Genomic DNA, 6,000 nt, shown 5'->3' with positions numbered 1-6,000 from the left:
GGCTTTACCCATTTCTTCAGACCTGTTGTCTGACATTGGCTGCAGGTTGACCTGTTAATCGTGCCTTTATCATATGCATTTGTACATGCATGTGGGCAGCAGGATTCCTTTTGCCTTATTTCTCGCACTGTCTGAGTGCCTTTGTGGGCCGACAGAGAGGCTTTATGTGCTTGAGCCGGCGCTACCCCCCTGTGGTTCGGGTGCACCATGAGCATAAGAGAAGTGAGTGTGTCCGGGCCAGGCTGGACCCGTTGGCGGGACCAAAGGCCGAAAACATGAGGTAAGGATCGTTCACAAGCAGTGTCTGTGTTAGGGACGACATTGGCGAAGGCATCAGACCGAGGTGAGGCAAGGTCTGATAAGTGTGAGCAGGGAAGCTCAGAAAGGGTGGAGGAGGGGGTTGAGGTGGCCAATGAGGCAGCGTGAGGGGCCACAATAGAAGATAGGGTGGGAAGGGTGGGAAAAGGCTGAACAGAACCTGGCTGGGTGAGTTGGGGTTCTAGGCTAGCCTTTAAAGCGTTGTCATCAACGACTGCCTGCTTGGATAAGATCTTCAATGAACTTTGAAGTTCATTGTTTTGTCTGGGGTCACAAGGGTGACCTTGAGTCTTCTCTGGGTGCATTTGTGGACAGTTCAGCTCAGGTAGAGCTGTGTCCTTGTACAAGAAGTTGGTTTGGGGTCTCCAGACGTTATTCTGAGACTGAGGTGGGTCAGAACCTGACTTCTTGTGTTTGTAGTCCTTATGTTTTGGGACAGGTGTATGTGTTAGAGTGGCACACTGAAAGATCTCACCATAGTTTCCTGGATGTGAGAAAGGCCAAGGTTTCAGCACCTGTGCATAGAGTATTGATTCTTTGAAATCAATAAGAGGCTCAAATCGATTGAGGAGATCCTTTCCGATAAGGAGAGGCATCATATCAAGTGGAGACACAAAGAATGGATGGACCACTGTCATCGGTCCAATTGTCAAGCGAATGTACGCCATTTCTGTGAATGCAGTTTGAATGTCTGCATATGGCTGGATTTCAAGGAAGCAAGAGTGAAGATTTATTTTTCTTCTTTTATGTTGTAGTGCTTCCTGAATTTCACTAAAAAGAGAGGTTGACATTATGCTGACGTCAGCACCTGTGTCAAGCATTGCTTCCTCTTGGAGAGCATTCTCAATAGTGGTTGGCATGTAAAATTTTCCAGCCAAACCTTTTTCAGTGAGATTACACAGAAAACGTTTGAAAGGTTGTTTAATTGACATTTTATCACAGCTCTGATGGATTAAAGAGGCTAATGAGGATAGCTCAGCTTTACCATCATTGTCTGGAGTCTGTTCAATAAAAGTGTCATTTTCATCACTGAAGTGAGTCAGATCAGCTGAGCTGTCAAGTTCACTGACTTGGTTTTGACAGCCATGATTCTGATTTCTTTCAGGTTCTCCTGACGAGAAGAATTGAGAATTTTTGTGTATTCGGAGATGCTTTGTGCTATCCCGATTTTCTCTGTTCTTACTGTGATGAGTGTAATGACCCCCCTGTTGGAGATGCTGCTTTGTTTGGCACTGTTTGCCATAGGCGGGGTTTTGCCTACACTCAAGTTCAGGGCTGGAGAGCAGCGTTTGCTTATGCTTCTCATTTGTCTGTTGACATTGGGCCGGTTTTACTTCACTTTTGCGTTTCTCTGCTGGAGAAGAACGCATGTTTGAACTGCTTGACTTGCAGTTTTGAGTTCTTATCTGTTGTGAGTTCTTTAACTCGAGATTAAGAACTGGGGAAGGTTCTGGATGTTTTATCATCGATTGTTTGTGTTTCATGAAAGCACGCATCGCTAGTTCACGAAGCTGGTAGCTCGTTTGAGTAGCGGGATCTGCGGTGATGCCAAGGTGGTACTTTGTTGTGGGATGAAGATTTAGAACAAAAAGTGTTTTAAAGTGGAGATCTTCCTCCATCTCAAGTTCATTTGAACTAAAGTAGGCATCGCGCAGTCTGCAGTAATAAGCCTGTGGAGACTCTTGTCGAGTCTGCTTCACATTTAAGGCTGCAGTTAGGCCGGTAGTCAGGCAGTTTGAGAACTCTTTTGTGAGAGCTTGGCAAAGGCGACCATAGTCTGCCTTTGTGTGACGCGCCTGTCTATCAATGAAACTTCCCACATTTCTACTTGAAGTAAACCTGATTAGGTAAATTCTATCTTCTGCCGTAGAGTCTGGAAATCTACGCAGGTAAAAGTCAATGTCATTTAAGTAGGTGCTTGTGTCGTTAGCACCATCAGACTTGGGTTCAAAGCGAATGACATGTCGTGCAATTTTGTCAAGATCTTTGATTGAAACACGATATCCACGCTCAAACTCACCAGTGGAGATCTTGACGGGATCGTTTGTTTCCTGTGAAGCATAACGTTGATCAGGTGGCTCAGAGATGAGCCTGTCCAACCGCTGCAGGTGCGGTGGCTTGGGGTTCAATGTTAAAGCAGGTGGGGGAGAAAAGTCCCTTAAGGACTTATTTGTTTTCTCCTGAAGTGTTCCCAGGGGATACACTTGAGATCTCACTCCTTGTTCAGGGGGATCTTCTTGCTCTCTTTTAAAGCTCTTTTCTTCCTCACTGATCGTGCGCCGTAGCGTCGTGTGATCTATTTTAATCTGAGCTGCTGTAAGCTGGCTCTGAATGTGAGTTAGTTTTGTTTTGTCCTTTTCTTGGTTTTCTTGGAGAATCAAAATTTCCGATTTTAAATCTCTTACCTCTAGGGTGGCTTTATTGAGAAGGCACTCAGACCTGTTAAGGTTTTGAGTCGTCCTGTCTAGCTCAGCATGGGCTGTCACTAGTTCCACTTCTCGTTCCGAGAGGGTTCTGCTAGTTTTGTCAAGTTCTGAATCTGCAAATTTCAGTTCTTGCTCTTGCTCGAAGAGTTTTTGTCCAACCTCTTGATGTTGGTTTTCTAGATGTTTAGTTTCCTTGTCACTCATAAGCTTTGCATTCTCTTCTTGGAGAGAGGCATTTTGTGATGCAAGTTCATCATTTTGTCTCCTTGTGTCTGTCAATGCTTCTTGTGTTTGTTTAAGTTGTAAATGCATTGCAACTGCCATTTTAGCTAACAATGTCAGATTCTCCTCTTGTTTTCCTGTAAGTGATGTTATACTTACTAAAGATGTAATTATGGATTCAAGTTCAGAGGGATCTGTTCCCTGCATTTTGTCTACACAGTCAAGGACGTCTCCCTGGCCTGGTCTGTAGACAGCGGCTGTAGACAGGTTCTTTAAGTTTCCAGGAGGCATGTTGCTTTATCAAAGGTCTGACAACTTTAAAGTCTGACTTGACCTTCTGTGGGTCACAATGAAACAAACCAGTTTTAATTGTGCTTAACTAAAACCAGGGTTGATAGATGGAATGAAGCAAGACATGAAAGGGGAATGAGCCAAAAATGAATGAGAAGAAAGGACATGGACATGGAGAGTGATTATTGAATTAAAATCAAATTAATTAATTAAATTCAATATCAAAATTTGACTTAACTGATTGGTGACTGTCCAGCAGTCAGTCAGTTAAAATTGATTTCAAGAGGTGGATGAAAATTCACTAAGTTTTACTTAGAGAGGGTAAATTTGAATTGAGCCCTTTAGCTTAAAAATTGTAAAATTTTATGCGTTACAATTTGAGATTGCAATTTAAATTGCAAGGCTGAGCATTGGTCTAGATAAAGGCAAATAAGAGCTTGTAGTGTGGCCACAAAACAAGTCATTAAGTTAGACCCAATCAGAAAAGACCAGTTAAAGCCGAAGACAAGTGTTAGTCTTGAGAAGGAAGAACAGTACAGTAACTGTTAAAGATGGAAAAGGACAATGTTTTGGCTTTATTTTCAATAAAACAACAGTAAACTAAGGTACAACTGAATGTGTTTATAGTTTAAGTTTTCTTGTCTAAGTTACTCAAGTAAAGCTTACTTACTTGGAAGAGAGCGTTGTGATCAAAGCTCACTTAAAAATCACTTCTGCCTCTGTCTCCTCCTTCACGGTAGGGGGCAGAGATAGTGGCACAGCCTTCGGTAGGCGGGCTCTAAGGAAGTGATGTCATTAAGACCGGCCCACTCTGGGGAATGATTGACTCATTTGGCGCCAAAAGCTGCCAGTGGAGGCATCTCCTCTTGACCAGAGCTGTAGGGAGGGGGTCTAGGGTGTTATCTGTATCAGGAGGGGAGAACAGTTTAACACCAGTGCAGTTTCAAGTTACAATTTCTGGAAAACTCGCAGACAAATTATATTACTTATTGCAAAATACAGGTAATTTTTAATACTGGAAAATTCGCAGCTATTAAAATTTGATTACCTTAAGGCCTTTGAGAATTGTGCTTTTGATAGCACAAAGAGAACATGCATGTTTGAAAGTCACATTTAAAATAATGTGCTGCGACCTGTAACGGTAGCATTGAGAGAGAGTTGCGCAGAGAGTTTTGTTTCCAATGGACACTTTTAAAAATGCATTTTTCTTTCTTTTTCAACAACTTTTTGATAAGATTGAACCTCAAAGTTTGCTTTGGAATGATCAGTGATCATTAATAACAGATAGAGTTTATGACGGCTCACACGGGGGCGCCAAAATATATGTAGGGTATGAGGGTTTATTAATCAATTAATTTATTAATTAATTAATTAATAGGTTGTAGATTAGCCTTAAAATTTAACGGGGCACCAGTTCGAAAGGCGAACAAAATAAAAGTAAGAATAGGAGGCTAAACTACAGATTTATCTGAAGGAAGTGAGGTCTTGGACGTACACATGGACCCTTAGTCTGAATAATAAACACAGACATTACCAAAGCAAACTGTGGTTTATGGAGGTTTAATGATCAAAATCAATTAACAGACGGCATTAAATATTAAAGTGCAAACAGAATAACCTAGAAGGCTAACAGGATGAATAATCAGATAAAATGTTCTAAAATTGTATCTGAAAGTCAGTAAGGTGGTTATGTGAGTCTTATTGAGCTAGGTCTGTGAGATACGCTTACGACCGTGAGAAAGGTTTTCCACGCCAACTGTGGTCCGGCGATCCAAAGTTCTGGTGTCCGACGGCCTGTTTGGTCGTGGTCTCTCGGGTGGCAATTCTCAAGTTGATGCAGGCGAGGGGGTCTCTCTTCAGCTCCTCGGGGCCTTGGGGTTTGGATTGACCAGCTAGACTCAAATTGGTTTCGCTGAAAGCTCAGCGATCAAAAATGTTGTTGTCTTGTAGGAAAAATGCAAATGTTCTTAAAAGAAGTAACTGATAGTTACAAATTCACGTCAAATGACGGGCTCAAACTTAGAGTTCTTGTGGTCCATCTGAGACAAAGGAGAGGTCAGAGTTCAGCGGGGGATGTCATGCCATGTGCTCCCGTCCGTCTCTCTCTCTCCGGTCCAACTCAACTCAGAAGCGGTTTCAGAAAAGAAGAGCAAGGGTAAGGGAAGTTTCTGGCTATTTCTCCTTCCTTTATACCAAGGGGGCGGCCCCTTTTTCTCCGTGGATTCGACCAATCGACATTCAGTCCGTAACTCGATATGACGATCCCAAGTGGGAATGTCTTTGGGAGAGAATTCAAGAAATACATTTCTATTGCGATAAACACATTAACAACTTCACAACTTTCCAAACAACATTTCGACAGTATGTTTGTACATTGCGTCTTTGTTGACCTGGGGAAGAATTCATCATTAGAACAGATTGGTTGAGTTCATTCTCACTGTCCATGAATTAAAGAATTGGCTTATTACTCAAATCGGATGTTTGAGATTCAGTCTTTAGTCCAATTCGAAGGTCAATACAGAGTTCTCATTTCTGGTTGTGAGGGTTAGGATAGATCGTCACAGTCTTTTTCTCCTGAACTGTATTCGATCTTATCAGCCATTCACAAGACAGGAAGTGACGACATCCCAAAAGTCATAAAATGGCCTAGGAGTTTTGGAGTGGGGTTGAGCTGCTCTCTGGAATGCGTTAACAATGGCGAAAGGCAATAGGCGAACCTTCACACGCTACACCAGATTGTCCT

The sequence above is a fragment of the Gobius niger genome (genome assembly GCF_951799975.1).
Source record: "Gobius niger genome assembly, chromosome: 1".
In the NCBI taxonomy this organism is placed as follows: Eukaryota; Metazoa; Chordata; class Actinopteri; order Gobiiformes; family Gobiidae; genus Gobius; species Gobius niger.
Note: the sequence above shows the minus strand (reverse complement) of the source record.